The following is a 17,944-nucleotide window of genomic DNA, read 5'->3' as shown; positions in this document are numbered from 1 at the left end:
GACTTTTACCAAGACATTTTTTACGTAGAAAGTCACGGAGATGTATATTTTTTCACTCAGTAATTTTATACAGGTACGGACGAAAAGTTATCACTCTTCAAAACAGTTAAAACACGTGTAGGTGGCGCCCCTTACAAATAGGAGTCATTTTAACATCAAAATCAAATTTCTCATGTCAAAAAACTGCCAGAAACGAATTTTTATCCAAATGTTGACGTTACTTCAGAAATTATTTGGAAAAAATCGAAATAAAAATGAAACTTCTACACCCTGTATCTCCGAAACTAAGCATTTTAGGATATACATTTATACGAACTTTTTTATTTATTTTTATCTGCAGAATATGCTGCCGAAGTTTTCGGAATACAGTTCGGACCACCCTGTATATGCAGAGTGAGTCTTAAATAAGTAAAAAAAAATGATTTTTTGTTAAAATTTTGAGAACCACTGGATCTTTTCTGGATTTTCTTTCTTGTAAATTTAATCTACTACCTATGTTGCCATATTATCAACAAATTATGTTTTTTAACTAAAAACTAAAAATATCTCCAATTTTTTTTTCAAAATATTCCAAATTTTCAATATTTTTTTTTTCGCGTAAACAAATCCTGTTTCTGGTGTCGAAATACACTACCTCTTAACATATTTGCACTTATTTACGACTCCTCCTGTATAATGTATAATGCGTGAGTACTATTCTTGAAAAATGTGTCCTCTATATTTTGCCGCCCCTCCTGCGTCCATCATTGGTTGACTCAAAATTTGGTCCATTTAGATTTTACTAAAAAATGGAAAATATACATATATGTTGATTAGACTTTCCCTATCCGCCCCTGGCTATTCTTAAGAACAGAATATTTAATACGGCCGTAAAACAACTAGCTGGCACCACACAGGAACCGACCGACCAACCCCCAGGCCCGACCCTGCGCCCAGCTCTCCGTTCTGCGCCTCCTCCTAAGTCCCGGCCCACACGATCGCGCTGGCTCTGTCGCCGCCACCGATGCAGCCCGCAGCAGCAGCAGCAGGAACAGCGACAAACGCCAAGCAGGAGGGCGCTCACAGAACGTGCCGAGTTGCCGAACTAGCCGCACGTCGCCACAGAACATCGCCAAGCGACGGTTCGTCGTCTTCTTCTTGTCACGTGTGGCAACGCCGCCGTCGCTCCGGTTTTTTCTCTTCTTCCGATTCTTTCGCGAGAGAGGCTGGTTTCACGGCGTGTTATTGTTGTTTTGCAGGAGATTATATGGACGAAGATGGAAGCCGTTGTACCGTCGGAGCCGAACAAAGAGTTTGTTGTTAGTGGTTCTCACAGTTCGCGGATGTGAATTAGATCTGTTTTACGAAGGATTTGTGCATAGTATTTTTGATATTTGTGTGCCGGCAGTTGAGTAAAAGACGCAGTAGTTTGTATTTGGTTCTTTGTGGCCTGGACAGTCTTCGTTGTTTTCGAGGTGAGTTAAAAACAAACTTTTCTTGACTTAAATTCGACGATATACTTGTTATATTTACTATTTAACATACAAAAATAGTCCCATCTTAACTTTAAACCAAGAATTTGTGTACATAACCTAACCTTACCGGTTTATTTCATCAATTTCGGTGCTTGTCAGATATAACACCCTCCGAATTTTGTACTTTTTTTTATATCACTCGAAAGCATACATCGAAATAAGTATTTCAAGCCAAAAAAAAGTGTGGATGATCCATAATTTAATGAAAAAATTAACATATAATTATTGCTACAACAGGCTATTTTCTATGCGAAAACTCCTCCAAATTTTGTCGGCGTTGCCAGATTCATTCATTTCTTCTTGATAGGTTCATTAAAAAAACACGTGTGCTGGTCGGAAGAAAACTGGCGTTAAGAACAGATTATAAATTATTTTAAAATCAAGAAAAGGCGATCGCCTGAGGAACTGCTCCTACCCATAGCTGATATTTTGCCTACGATATCTGACTATTGATAACTACAAAGTTGCACGAAAGAGTTTTGATTATGCCTTGTTAGTACCTACATAACTACCTACCTACCTTAACTTTTAAGACACCTTATTATCCTAGTTTAAGCTCAATGGTTTACTTTCTCGTATGAGGAAATATTGCGGTATATGTTTCATTGACTTGCTATTGTTTAATATGAAAATAAGAATTACCTACATTGTAATTGAAATCTATATTATTTATACATTTTATACAAGTCTGGTATGGTATTTGAGAAATGAGAACAAAGGTATTTTTACATTTTATTTATAATAAATAGTTTTTCCCTTGGTTTTTTCTAAATCATAATTTCGCTTTACAGAGGTAAATTTGTTGTATTTTTTTCTATTCTGAATATTTTGGATTTTTTTCTCGGCTTTTGGATAATCTGATCTTAGCCACACTGCATATCAAGTGGTGTTTCATTGTTTATTCACTTAACACAACCTTGCTGGTTGCTAACTCTTGCTTGTTGTTTCCCAACTAGTAAACGTATTCGCAACAGTGGTTTTTACTGATATCTGATCCAATTTTACGGTAAATATCATAAAGGAAATAACCTAGTTAATACATACATATTTAATTACATGTTAATATTTGTTTTTGTTTATACACATATCTACGTATTTCATTTCGTTCTAAGCAATATTTTTTAACTTAATTTAAATTATTTGATAATTTTAACAGCAGTAGAATTTTAGATCTTTAAATTAACAAAAAAAAGCTATGTCATAATATTTGATCAACGACAGATAATAAAAAAGGAATCTTTGTCATAATATGTGTTTAGATAACCTCCAAATTGTGTAAATGCTAATTATTGGACAATATGACAAAAAGTAAACACATACCTATATTCGGCACAGATGTGTGTACTTATTGTTTTTTAAATTAAAATTTCACCTTGAAAAAATTATATAGTTTGGTATCTTATTATAATATTTCATAGATTAGGTATTTTAGGGCTTTAAAACATGGACGTCAACCATGTTTTAAAGCCCTAAAATACCTAATAGGTATACATATAAAAAGATCATTTCATCTTATGATTATGTTTAAAGCCATGTCTACACATAACGTTTTACCGGTCAATCTTGCCTGTTCAGTCAAAATGTATTAAGTAAAAACTTGTGTGTAGTTGTAGACGACCGTCTTGAGAACTGCCGTCAGTTTTCTAGACGGTCTTCTGTTTTACCTGACAGGCAAAACGTTATGTGTAGACGGGACTTTATGTGGTGTTACCTTCAAAAATTGATTGAATCAATGTTAAAATATTCTATGTTACGAATGTTTACATATTATTTTGTACCCTCTCGATATAAAATATGTAAACATTTTATAAAATTTTACCTCCTCAAATAATTGTAATGTAAACAATCATTGTATTCAACTAGTGTTTGGGAAATATAAACACCATTATATTTGAATTTATTATGATTTACATGATACCTATTTACTAGAATGATGAACTCCTAATTTAAGGTAGGATGAAATAAATATCCTAAAAATTTCTTGGTGTTCAAAAAAATTAAATTTAGAAGAACTTTTAAGTATTTCTCTAGTTTGGAAAATAATATTTTACCATATTGAAGAGTAAAATCCATTTATTATTAGATTGGTAGATATAAATTATTAAAATGAAAAACGAATAAAAAAATATAAGAAATGTTTTATCGCTATAAAAATTTAAATAAAATAATTATAATTCAGGTTGTATTGTATCTTGAAAGTAATGAATATTTCTATTATCTACCTATTGTCGTTTTTATCTGTCCTTTATTTTATATTATTGTTATAGTTCATTCTAAAGATCGAAAAAAAAACGGCGTCAGAGACGGCTGGGGAATGGGAATCGATGATAATTTTGGCGAGGTTAAACCCTAGCCGTCATTACTTGGCCCATACTCTTTATTTTTTAATGTCGCTTACTGTCAGTTGGCCTTAAGAAGACTGTAATATATTTTTATATTGAATAAAAATGTCTAACATATTTTTGTTATTTTTTTGGAAATAGATTTCTGTGCTTGAAACTTTTTATCCTTTTGTAATCTCTCTATAATTAGTGTCCATTTTTGACAAGTTTTATGTAAATTTTTAGTAAGTGACGTCTAGAGATTGACCTCAATAAAATTATCATCGATTGTCGTTTCCCAGCCCTCTTTGAAGCCGTTTTTTTTCGATGGTATGGTAGTTTTAATTTGATAATCTTTAGTCAATTTTAATTGCGCATTTACTTATTTCCTCTATCAGCACATTTAATATTAAATAATTATAATAATTATACATACATAAGTATGTATAGCTGTAAATTCACTTGGACTGATATACAGGCTCGCAGAAAAACAGAACCAGAATCTAAGAAACCGGTCAAGAACCAAGTCCAGTTCGCATAATAATTTTTCGTACTAATACTACGCGGGATAATTCATTCTTTGTATATCAGTTTCCCAGATACAATTTTGGACAAAATTAGAAGACTTCTTAGGACAAGATTAGAAGTCTTCTAACTTATTAGTCTATTATTGGAAGAAATTAGATACACTGATAAAAGCTCACATGTTAAAAACGAGGTTAAAAATAAAGAACTACTTATCATAAGATTTAAATCGGAGATAAACTATTATATGTATAGAGTATGATGATTGTTAATGTCTTAATTTTAGGTTATTTTGAGAAAAGATATTCTCAGAAAAATTCTAATGAGAAAAGATGAGTTTGAGACAAAGATATATTTTTTTAAATGGGTATTTTTGTTCGTCCATCGTACCTACAACAGTTTCAAGGCTACCATAGGGTTCAACAGACCGGCTGCTTACTGGAATCGACCATATTTTAACCTTCAATGGTTCTCGTTCATTTTCAAGTGCTTTACGCATACATATACGTAGCAAGGCAAATGAAGAGGGCCACAAAACAATACTTTATTTATATACTTATGCCCGATGGAGTAAAATGAGGTTAAGGATTTAACAAATTTAACGTGAAAGGAAAGTTGAGTAAGAATCTTTCATTTTTTTGTGTCTTGATACCAGTTTTCAAAAAATATTAAAGGGCGTCATGGTAGGCGGAGCAATAATACTTCAGTTTAAGTTTTACAGTGGCTGTCGCTGACGAAAAATACCTAGACAGAGACCAACAATTTTTAAACACCTTAAATGGTTTGCTTGAGAATATTTACATATAAGTACCTAATTATTTTGTATTTATTTAAGATACTAATAAGTCATTTTCATGGTATTGTTAGATAAACTACTAATTTCTATGAGGTATTTAAAAAAAGTAACTTAGCATGGGATGTAGTTTCAATACATACCTACAGTTCATACCAAATAAATTTTTGTCACGTGATTAAGCTTGCCCAGCACAGCGTTGCCCATTTTTATATATTTTCCTTTAATCAAAATGTTTTAGAAAACAAAAATAAATTAATTATAAATATATAAACAGTTATTAGTTACATCAACAAAACTCGCTTTCTTAACAGCACGTAAGGGATCTAAAGGACCATTATTAACGCTTTCTCGTTCAAAATATTCTAATAAAGTTGCTATTAGTTTTTTACGAATATTAAGCCATCTTGTACACTTCGCTCTAATAGAGGTTCTAAAAAGAACAATGTTCGACTGATGCAAGGTCTGCTAGAAGATATTTTCAAGCTTAAAGTATCACAACACTATTTATTTAAACCAAAAACTCGTAATATAAAACTGAAGTGTCAAAACGAATGAGAGTGTCAGGAACTAAATAAATAAATGCGGCAGAGCCAATAAATGCCAGCAGAGCTACCACCTGAATCCCCAGCGCGAAATTTAAATTACAGTTAGTTAGCACGGCGCCGAATATGTCCATGGTTGGCAACAATGAATTTAAAAATCGCGCCCTCGATTGCGTAACTAAAAGTTTAATTGGTATGAAATATATTTCATATACATTGGAGCTTCCGCGGCGTATGAGAGGCGCCACCCCTGTATATGAAGGATCCAGGGGAAAAAGATGATGAAAGCGTCATTTTACTAATTTTACCGGAGAGCACCGGATGGCTGGTGGATTCTTTCCTTGTATTCTATATTTTTACTAGGTATGTATCATAGGGTTAAACAACTTATTACCTATAGAGTTTATACAGTTTGTAGGGACCAGTTAAACCTACTAGGGTAAGTCCGGTAGAGATGCCCCACTTTTCTTTTGGGGCTAATAATACATATTGGTAGTTAATTTTAAATGAAACTAATGAAGCAATCCTAAACTATCTTTAATAATAATTCATAATAGGACTAAGATAGTAATATAATAAGTAAGTATATATAATAGTAAGTGAACAATAAAAAAAATAAAATTGGCCATATCTCCCTACGTTGCAGGAGAGATGGCCTTCCAATATGGGAGAAATGCCCCGCAAAAAAATACATATACATATTGGTTAATTATCTAAGGTTATTTTTTAATTTTTTAACTAATATCCAAAAGTTGAGGATGGCCCTATGCTTGCTTTTTCTGTGTTGTTGTTTGCCTCCCTACGTCTCAAAGTCCTTGCAGAGATTCCAAAAGCATGCATTATGCTTTTATTCCCATTTTGATGATTTTTCAAACCACTGAGCGCTTTCGGGATATTTTATTTTATATTCAGTAGGCATGATTAAAAAAAGTTACTTTTTAGTAAATAAATTAGTAGGGCATCTTTACCAGCTTTCTATGTGGCATCTCTCCCAATACGATGGGAGAGATGCCCCACTGCAAGGTTTTAAAATGCAGCGATATATGATTAATTTTTTGAAGTTATGATACTTCACGAAGCATGAATTTTAATATAAAATGGCATGAAATACCAAAAACTTACATAATATTACATTATTCCCACGCGACCGCTGACAGTAAAAAAATATGCACTTATATAAAAACAGTTCTTTGCAAAAACTAGCCTATTTTTTTATTGACATTCAAATTATGTCAGACCATAGTAGCAGCCTTTGAATAAGAAGACTAAGGAAGGAGCATATCAAAAATCTTAGGTACACCGCGATGGGCCTCAAATATGGCCGACTTAAATTCCGGTTTATCAGTGTCGTTCTAATTTTATTTAAAAAATGTAAAACTATGATGTAGGGTAGACGTGGGGTGGACTCAATAATTTGTTGTTTTATTTTACGTTGTGAATAAATGTTGGTAGTTATTAAAATAGTTATAGAAATATATAATTCTAATAAAAATAGATAAGTTATAATAAGTATTTATTAACACAAACATCCGATACGCTACTGAAGCAGGTAAGTCAAATTAACGTATCTAAATTCTTTGACATCTAATCTTTGACAAGTAATAAATAAAAGCTAAAATGCAAGAAAAATATATAATTTAGTTAATTTAAGTGAATTTCATAAATAATCGGTTTACTACACGTATGTCTATTATATAGTCACTTACTAGCGAAAAGTTATTCCATTATTTCACTCAATTTTTGCCGAGATCTACCGCACGCTACACAACCAACTATTTTAGAGTCTTTTTCGATAAATCGCGATAGTGTCACTGTTAATTTAAGTTCTGCCACAATTTCCATCTAGATTTACTACCTTTATACAACTATCAGTAGTAGAATAAATAATAAATAACATAAAATCAGCTCCGTAAAGACTGACAAATCCACAAAATTTCAAATCAAATTCAAATGTGTCAAATGAATTGTCAAACAGAACTGTCAAGGATCCCCACCCTAGAGAGCTTTTATGGTGCCTTTTCCGCCCACCATGCATGAATACATGGATATCATTATGCTCCTTCCTTAGTCTTCTTATTCAAAGGTAGCAGCAGGTGAACTATTGCCGTATCTAGTGGGAAGCAACTGATAAGTCACATGATTAGAAATTTACACGCTGTGGCCATCTCACCCGGTGGGGCATCTTTACCGGACTTGCCCTATAATATTGTAAAATCCTAAAATTAAGAAATTGGCGCTTATTCCCCTGAACCTTTCATATAGTTTGAATTGATATAGTCGATCACCGACGAAGTACCAGTAATCTTTGTTAGCTCAGTTGTTTTTTCACAGAATCTGCATTCGCAGTTGTTTCTTTCATTCTACTGAGGTGTTCATTAAGGAGATTGAGAGCGTCCTGTTAAAAACTCCATGACAACCTGAAGAAGTTCTTACTTAAATCAAAGAAAATCTTTGATTTTTCTCGGTTAGGTTTGGTTTAGGTTAAGTCCTGGGAAATTTCTACGAGTGTCTTTAACCTTTGGAGGATTCCCATTCCAGGATTCCATCTTTCAGGTTCTTGATTTCCGCGTTAAGTTAGTTTCCAATTGGGAAGCAGAACGGTTCTATGGACCAGTTAGTGGAGTATTTTTTTTTTAAGTATATGTTTTTTCATTACCTTTCCTTAGGTGGGCTGGCACTCAGAGTAGGAGGACTTTATTTTCTTTGCGTAATTTGCTCAGCTTCTCTACGCACTCTTTAACCAACTTTCGAATTGATGGTTACTGAGTTGATCGTTTTTAATCGCTTGACTATCTGATAAGATTAGCCAATAGGTCATTGTATGGCTAAAGTTCGAAGAATTCGCACAATGGAAGTAGACCCGATCCAGATTAAATATAGCAGCAAAAAAGCAGCGTTAAAAATGCTTTACTCACTCATTTCCCCTGTCACGTCTTTCGTTAAGTTTATAAATTATATTAAGGTAAGTTCATAAATTACTTTTTTGTCATACGCTCCCAAAAACAGCTATTTTACGGACTCATTTCAGTCCGTAAAATGTTTCTTTTTCGGCCTAGGCCGTAAAGGTCGTCATGGCAACCTTTATGGACTAAAATGTCTAAATTCGTTATTTGGTTGTTTTATTTTGTCATTCGAAATTTGTCACAAAATCACATAAAATTATACATATATTTATAATTAAATTATTAAATACTAACAATATCAAAAGCTAAGTTATTTGTTTAAAGTAAGTACCTAGGTACTTACTTTTTGAAATAATGTTCGTCCATCGTACCTACAACAGTTTCAAGGCTACCATAGGGTTCAACAGACCGGCTGCTTACTGGAATCGACCATATTTTAACCTTCAATGGTTCTCGTTCATTTTCAAGTGCTTTACGCATACATATACGTAGCAAGGCAAATGAAGAGGGCCACAAAACAATACTTTATTTATATACTTATGTTCGATGGAGTAAAATGGGGTTAAGGATTTAACAAATTTAACGTGAAAGGAAAGTTGAGTAAGAATCTTTCATTTTTTTGTGTCTTGATACCAGTTTTCAAAAAATATTAAAGGGCGTCATGGTAGGCGGAGCGATAATACTTCAGTTAATACAGTTTTACAATGGCTATGTCGCTCAAGTTATTTAAAATCCTCTCAGGTATAGTTCTTCTCGCGTAAATTTTCCTCACTGCGATTTTCGACATTTCACATCATGTATGACAAGGCTATGACGAAAAATACATAGACAGAGACTAGCAATTTTTAAATACCTTAAATGGTTTGCTTGAACAGATACTGGCACTCAGAGTAGGAGGACTTTATTTTCTTTGCCTAATTTGCTCAACTTCTCTAGGCACTCTTTAACCAATTTTCGAATTGATGATTGTATGTCATTGTATGGCTAAAGTTTGAAGAATTCGCACAAAGAAAGTAGACCCAATCCTGATTAACTATAGCAGCAAAAAAGCAGCGTTAAAAATGCTTTACTCACTCATTTCCCCTGTCACGTCTTTCGTTAAGTTTATAAATTATATTAAGGTAAGTTCATAAATTACTTTTATAGTACATAGTCGTTGCCCGTATTTAAGTTAATTTCGAGAAAGAAAAACCGGCTTTGCGACAATGAGTAGCGCCTTAGCCAATGTCCTCGAGACAATTCAATATCACCGACCTAAAATGGCAACAAACTACCGAACCGTTTACGTCTCGTTTATTTATTTATTTTCTACAGGGGCGTTGAAAACTCGATCAATTTTTATATCGCTCCGCTCCATAAGAGACATGATTAAAATATAGACATACCGGGTGGTGCATAAGCGTAGGAAACAGGAAATCCTATGCAAGTTTTGAACTGTCCAAACTTTTCTGTTTAACTTTTTTTACTAATTAAAAAGTACTACCACTAATTTTGTTCTGATTGCTTACATTGAAATTAAGAGGAACAAAATTGTACGCTAATTGAAACCACTAATTTATTCCACTAATTTCGAAGTTCTGAAGGAAGTTTTAAGATTTTTTTTTCTTAAATAGTAGTGTACAATGCCATATTTGGTATTGTAATATATTTTTTTAATTTTGATTTTAAAACTTTTTTAATTCTAAAGCCTATATTCTTATTAGTTTTTTTCTAAAATATATTTTTTTCTGACAACTGTTAAATATTTGGAAAAAACGCTCGATATTATAGACATTGGATATTTTAGGGTTCCGTACCCAAAGGGTAAAAACAGGAACTCTATTACTAAGACTTCGCTGTCCGTCCGTCTGTCACAAAGGTCTATCTTATGAATAAGCGTTATAGCTATACTCTGTTTTTTTTCTCAGGTAAGATTTCGACAGAAGATGACAGAAGAAAAGCAGATGACGTCCCATACCAATCTATTTATTTTACTAATAAAAGTTTCTAATAATTTTTAAGTTAACTATGGATGGGTTTAAATATAAATCCGTCATACGTCGTCTCTTGTTGTTTTTAACCAGTTTTATTGGTTTATTTAAAAAATGACAGACGTATTTCAATTTTATTGGTTTGACGGAACGATGAACGACAAACGGACGCTGATGCCTATGAACTCGCCTTTAGATTTTTGACGCTTGTCAAAGTCTTGCCAAATTATAGGTTATAATTTTGTGGCAACTTCTGTCAAATACCCTGCGTTTTGGAAGATAATGCATTTTGATTCCTGTTATTACGTGTGTTTTGTGTCTTTTGAAGTCAAGTGGAGGAAAAATCGAGTGAAAATTAACTGTAGAACCCAGAGCACAGTTTATGGTTAATACTTGCTGCCCAGGCAGGAAGTCTTATACACAGCCACCAATAAAGTTACTATCAATAAAGTTCGTATACCATCTCGTCGTAGATAAGTGAATCTCGAATATGGTAGAAGAATCATTTTAGAATTTAGAATGAGTGGGAGGGGGGGTTAATCACTTCGACCTTACAGATCCATTGTGTCCCCCTTTCTTGAATCATAACTCATCATACAGTCCCAGGGCTTTGACAAAAGCCAGTATCTGGGACGGTTTTATAGAGGGTAGTTCTCCATCTCCAATATCAGTCGTACCAAAATTCATAGCACGAATGGTTGTCGTCTCGGCGCACTCAGTGATGAGGTGTACTGGTGTTTCCCCATCTTCCCCACAGAATCTGCATTCGCCGTTTCTTCTTAGTTTCAATCTACTGAGGTGTTCATTGAGGAGACAGTGTCCTGTTAAAAATCCCGTGACAATCCGAAGATTGTTCTTACTCAGACCCAGGAAGATCTGTGATTTTTCTTGATCATAAGCCCTCAGAAACTTCTTCGAGTGTCTTAGACCATTGCAAGATTTCCATTCCAGGTTGCGGATGGAATCTTCCAAGTTCTTGAGTTCCGCCTTGAGTTGGTTACCACTTGGAAAGCAGAACGGTTCTGGTCCAGTTAGTGGAGTGTTCGCTCCTTTCCTAGCTAGATTATTTGCTTAGAAGAATCATACTAAACGCATACTAAAAACTGGAGTAGCTGTAAAATATCGACATCACACGATAGGTAAATAATGGATTTTAGTACTGCAGAAAAATAACGTCAAAAGGTACTGGTTTAAAAAATTAAGATTAAAATTAATTAATCAATCTGTGAGGTATAAAATTTGGCAAGTGTTATTATTAATGAAATAGTTTGTTTTATTTATGTTGTTTTATTTATTACTGCGGAATATTACAAATTTGTATTTGTAAGTTATATTGATAAATATAATCATAAATGCGGGAAGTTTCATAAAGCTTGAAAGTAAGAAATAGTTCTTTTTTATATTTTTTTGATATGTGGTGTTTTGTTCTTGTTGGTTTTGTATTAACACATACCGTTTTTTATTAAATAAAATAACTCGATTACATTTTTTCAGTTTTGTACAGTTTTTTCACAATATTTTGATGTTACTTGTCAGTCAAATTTTAAATACATATATTAATTTCCTGCTATGCATTCCAGTTGTACCAACTTATTTCTTTGTAAAATAAAATAAACTACTTTGAAATTAAAATGACAGACATATCTTTCACAAGGTTCAAGGATCTTCTCGTTGGATAGACTATAGACAGTTGAAATTTTTACAGATAATGTATCTATTGTTGTCGCTATAAGAACAAATACTAAAAACAGAATTAAATAAATGTTTATAAATAAAAAAGTACTTTCACTAAACAATATCTTTTAAGTAAGAATTTTCATAGAATCTTTCAAGTCCTCGGTGGCCGCGTGGTTAAAGCGTTAGGACTTTGCGCTGCTATGACGTTGAAGCCGTAGTAAGGCAGGTTCGAATCCTAGTCAAGGCGACTTTTTTTAATCGTTTTTTTTTTAATTTTTACATATTTTTACATATTTATTTTTACTTTTTACATATTTATTATTGATTAATACGATTTTTAGTAATGTGTTTCTTCATTTTTTTTTAAATTACTTATACGCGCATTCAAAATTTCAGCTAAATCGGAAAAAAAGTTTATAATAATATAGTGGCTAATGTTATATAGATAATGAATGGTACGGAACCCTTCGTGCGCGAGTCCGACTCGCACTTGACCATTATTTTTATTATTAATTTAACTTTCAAGCAATACAGTACGAAGTACGACTACCGAACGATCCAGATTTTTTCAAATTCTAATTTTAAATTGATATATACTTCTAAGAAAAAAACAAAATATTTACTTGAATATAATTTCTTCATTACGTTTTACGATGTTTGGAAATACGTCAGCAAAAACCACGTGTGTTTGGATATGTGTGCGTGTATGCGTATTATACACGCATGTGTGCGCTTTTCCAAAGCCGGCACTGTATACTTAATTAAATCTTAATATCGAGTCTAAACTGTTGCATTAGTTTAATTAATGCATTACAGATGTTTTTTGATTACTGAGTGTTTCAAAACGTTAAACAAATACTGAGAGGAGCACTATTGCAGCCTAGTTAACAGTAAACAAATGTTTAGTTTACTAGATGATTAAGTCAATACCTTTTGAACTAAATGTGATCTTAGGTTTGTCCTCTGTATAATTTTATTATGTAAAGGCTGTCCAGCGAGAGAGGATACATGACAGTGACATTTGTTGTCTGTCATTATAATTAACACACGGAAAAAATTAATTGTAATAAGACCCACAATTGTAGAAAACACGTCTGCATTTTGCGTCAAAAATGGTACTAGGCATCACTTTGTAGCTTCTATATCCATGAATTTGTAAATCGCTAAAATAGTTAAATATGCTAGATTTTTTACGAAAATAGCGAACAAGTGTGGTGGTAATTCTCACAATTTGTAACAGAAAATATTCAGATTGTTCTACTACCTACGCTGAGTGACATACGGGTGTCCCAGAAATAAGTGCAAGTATTTTAACTGGTAGTATAATTCAACCCCTGAAACACGCCTATGAGTTTTTTTCTCGCGAAATTAAAATTTTGAAAATTCGAAATTTTTTGAAAAAATTTTTGGAAATTTTTTTAGTTTTTAGTTAAATTTACAAGAAAGAAAATCAAGAAAAGATCTAGTGGTTCTCAAAATTTTAGCAAAAAATCATTTTTTTTTGGAAATTTTCTAAGTAAAATAACTCCGTTATTTTGGACTTATTTGAAAAACGATAGAGAGAAAATATGTTTCTTTTGTCGATATCTACCATCCCTTAAAATACTTGCACTTATTTCTGGGACATCCTATAGATTAACCTCTTTGGTTCTGATAATATCAAAATGTTTCAGGAACCTAACCCCCGCGTAAAACGAGAGCCTCTTGTATTCATATCTTAATTAATTATTAATGAAATTAATATACCGGTTGCGTCTCAAAAGTAGCTCATCCCTATAACTTTTTTTATTTTTCAGATAAAAAAAAAGAGATTTGGTATGTTAGTATATGACATAAATTAGAATTGATTGACGTATTCAATTGTTTTTAGACACTTCCTGTTTCACCGGAAATGACTACAACTTTTGATTTTTAAATGGCACCCTCCGTATTTTTTTACTTTATTCGATAGAAAATGACATTCTGAATAGAATGACATATCATATAATGTCAACGTTTTACATTCTCGTTTAATAAAAAAATCGTATTTTAAATTTCAATCTAGAGTTCCATGGCTATGTTAAAAACACTAATTTTTAATCAAGGAGCCTTGGAAAAATAGATTTGATCGTCTAATGTTTTAGCGTCTTGTCCTGGCCGGTTAAAATATGCCCAAATCGTGTTTTGTTTAATATCTCAATTTTTTCAAATGGAACGAGGGTGGCTCATTAGCATATTTGCATTCTTTATAAATAATTTGATACCACACACTTCGTATTTCAAGTCATATTGTCGTTATGAACCGCATGTTACAATTTCAAATAAACGAAAAAATAATACTGAATATATAATACTATAAAAAAAATAATAATGAATATATAATACTGTAAAAAATAATACTAAATAAAATATGCGAAAATGTTTCTCATTTGAAAGCTTTTTTTTAACTGAAAAAATAAAAAAATTATAGGGTTGAGCCACTTTTGAAACATAATGTAAAATTCTGATCAATTTAGTTGAAAACTATACTTTTTAGTAATTAGTCACCTGATACAACATAGGTGTCGCTATTTTTAAAACAACGAATAGATGTTTTACCTCTATTTACTCTACAATAATAGAGTTTACGTGTTGCTTTATTTGCAAAGCTCTTCGCTTTCACACGTACTCGTAGGTACATGCGTTGCCAGCGCAAATTAGATGGTCGTAGTGTAGACTTTGAAGTGTCCTATTTAATTATAAATCGGTGAATCGACTATGCAGAAACACATAGAAATGACCTATTCAATCACTACGTATAGTACATCCAACAAGCCAGGGAACATTTCTATAGACAATATCCAAAAAATTACAGAAAATACAATTTGCCTGTGTATTAAAATGACAGACAGGACTGTCACTGTCATGTGTCTCTCCTTAGATAGACATATTTATTATCTGCAAATATTTCAGTGGCAAATGTACTTACTAGTATCAGTTTTCCATAACAAGGGGCCGTCCTCTGCCGTAAACACTGCGACCTGTGAGGCCTATTGTTTTTGTCCCCTTTCTATATCTGCACCCATTCTTCTATCCCTGTGCCCTGCACTAACTTATGCAGGTCCTTGATAGGATGGGGGGAGCATAGTTCCTCCGGTTCTAGCCTAGCTTTCCCTAATAAAAAACGTCGCTTACGATCCAGAGCCTCGCAGTGACATATTATGTGCTTCGCTGTTTCAGGATCTTTATCGCAGAGTCTGCAGCAAAGACTTCCTTGATACAGGTTGAGCTTGTTCAGGTAACACTTGACAGCCATGTGTCCTGTCAAGAGGCCTGTTGTAATCCGCACTTTATTCCTGCTAAGCAGTTCTTTTGCGGTTTTAGAGCTAGGTCCTTGGGTAAAGGCCTTGCTGTGCCTGTGCCCCTGTCTGTTTCTCCAGTGGACATCCTGCTTTTCCCTGATCCAGAGTTTTAGTGCACTACGGGCTATACTTACTAGTATCAGTTGTTTACCTTATTTCGGGAAATGGTAGCTATTGTATGAAAACTGATAAAAAATCATTTATTTTAAATCTTTCAAAATCGGAATTTAATTTATCAAAAACTAGCGTGTACCAGCGACTTCGTTCGCGTCGAATTAATCATTTGTAATGGTGATAAAGCAAAGCAAGAATTGCCATTAACATACAAACTGGATAAAATTTTCTCACATTTATGTCAGCATAAGAAAAAACAATATGGCGATATTATTGTATAACTTGGTAATATTTGAGGAGTAGTTTCATCTCGTTGGAATTTGACTTTCGAATAATCCGTTTGTCAAAAATAAGCTTTTTACGTCAAACAGTTTAAGCAGAATCGTGGTTAAGAAATTACCAAAATTTTTGGAACACCCTGTATGATTTTTAAAAAAAAATTCAAAATATGTAAAAAAAAACAAATAAATTATGCTTGTCCAAGCTTTTTCCCGAAAGACTAACCGTTTTTTAAATAACAAATATTGTAATATTTGAAGGGCGTTTTCACCCTCGTGGAATTTGAGATTCGAGAAACCCCTCCTTATCGAACCTCTACACCCCACAGTCAATCCGTTTGCCAAAAATCAGCTTTAAACGTCAAGCAGTTTAAGCAGAATCGTGATTACTCAATGGTCATATTTTATGAAACACCCTGTATAAATATATAAAAAATCTTAAAATAAAACAACAAAATAAAATAGACGTGTTTAAGAGTTTTTCCGAAAAACTCACCGGTTTCTAAATAAAAAATATTTTAATATTTGAGGGATAGTTTCACCCCCTTAGAATTCGAGTTTCGAAAAATCCCTTCTTATCGAACCTCTACACCCTAAAGTCAATCTGTTTTCCAAAAATCAGCTTTTTACGTCAAGCGCTTTAAGCAGGATGGTTATTAATCAATGACCAGATTTTTCGAAACACCCTGTATACATTTTTAAAAATCTTAAAATATGTATAAAACAAAATAAAACATACGTGTTTAAGCGTTTTTTCGTTTAACCGTTTGACCGTTTTTTAAATAAAAAATATTGTAATATTTGAGGGGTGGTTTCACCCTCTTGGAAATGGAATTTCGAAAAATCCCTTCTTATCGAACCTCTACACCCTAGAATCAACCTGTAAGCGAAAATTGAGCTTCTTACGTTGAGTGGTTTGAGCAGGATCGTGATTAATCAGTATGTCACTTAAGGATTTTATGTATTAGTATAGATTAAAAATAGACATAGGTATTTATTTTTCAAATAAAGTAGATGAGAGACTCTTCAAACCAAAATCACATTTTTGTATCATCAATCGTTTGAAAAGTCAAATTTGAAATTGTTCCTAAATGAATGTAGCAAAATACACTATAAACTCCCCTCGTATAATATAGAGAACTTATTAACGCTCCCTTGTAAATCTACTCTGACAAATAGCACTAAATGTGGTCAGCTTTCTGTCATACTTCTAGATACAGATATTTTTTTCTATTTATTTATCTAACCACAAACTTATCTAATACTTGATATTGATACAAAAATCTACTAAGAACGTGGTATTTTTATGTTTAAGGATTTTCCAAAATCATTCAAATTTTAAAGAAATCAAAAATTTTTTTGGAAATACAATGTCCACATGAAATATTGTTAAGCAATTTTTATTACTAAATTCATTTAGAATAAAAGAAATTAGAAATCTACTTACAAAACAACACACTATTTATGTCTCTGAACTGAATGTTTTTGAAATATTTTCTGAACTTTTTAATTACTTTTTCTAATTTCTTTCTGTGCGTCAGCCAAATGACACAAGCCAGAGAGAGAGTGAATTAAAAATAAAAATATTTTACTCTGAATTATTTTGTCCCGATGTCATTTGAATTTCACGCTTTGAATAAGCGTGAAATTGAAGATTACTTAACAGCGAAATGGTCCAAATTATTCTTTCTTTAATTTACATAAGAAATTTGCGAAACAGTTTTGCGAACAAAAGCGATAATGAATTCATATTCTAAAAATTCTGTTTTTTAAACACGTAGTTAACACTTTGTATAAATAAATAATGATTGTTGTAAGTTTTTGTGTGATACGAATTTTAAAAATTAATTATAAATAACTACGACAGACAAAATACTATACTCGTAGTCTAACCAACAAAAGATCGTTGAGAGTGATAGATGTGTAAAGTAGTTTATTTTGATTTATAAAGAAATAAAAGTTGGTACAATTGAAATTCAGCGCG

General features: G+C 32.6%; 3 protein-coding genes across 5 annotated transcripts in view; 1 reads left to right on the top strand and 2 right to left on the bottom strand.

Annotated features, from left to right (window-relative positions):
* LOC115884437 (TWiK family of potassium channels protein 18-like) overlaps positions 1-17,944 on the bottom strand; it is a 333,903-nt gene that overhangs the window by 93,856 nt on the left and 222,103 nt on the right. The window lies entirely within an intron of this gene.
* LOC115884436 (inositol polyphosphate-5-phosphatase A) overlaps positions 1-17,944 on the bottom strand; it is a 283,771-nt gene that overhangs the window by 64,327 nt on the left and 201,500 nt on the right. The window lies entirely within an intron of this gene.
* Positions 1,041-17,944, top strand: part of LOC115884439 (RNA-binding protein Musashi homolog 2) — a 153,392-nt gene continuing 136,488 nt past the window's right edge. For both annotated transcript variants that reach the window (XM_030903021.1, XM_030903022.1), the window contains exon 1: positions 1,041-1,454. The gene's annotated coding sequence lies outside the window, so the exon portion shown is untranslated. The remainder of the gene's footprint in view (positions 1,455-17,944) is intronic.

The sequence above is a fragment of the Sitophilus oryzae genome, unplaced genomic scaffold (assembly GCF_002938485.1).
Source record: "Sitophilus oryzae breed Bouriz unplaced genomic scaffold, Soryzae_2.0 scaffold_249_pilon_pilon, whole genome shotgun sequence".
NCBI lineage: Eukaryota > Metazoa > Arthropoda > Insecta > Coleoptera > Curculionidae > Sitophilus > Sitophilus oryzae.
This window is presented reverse-complemented; position numbering and strand designations above follow the sequence as displayed.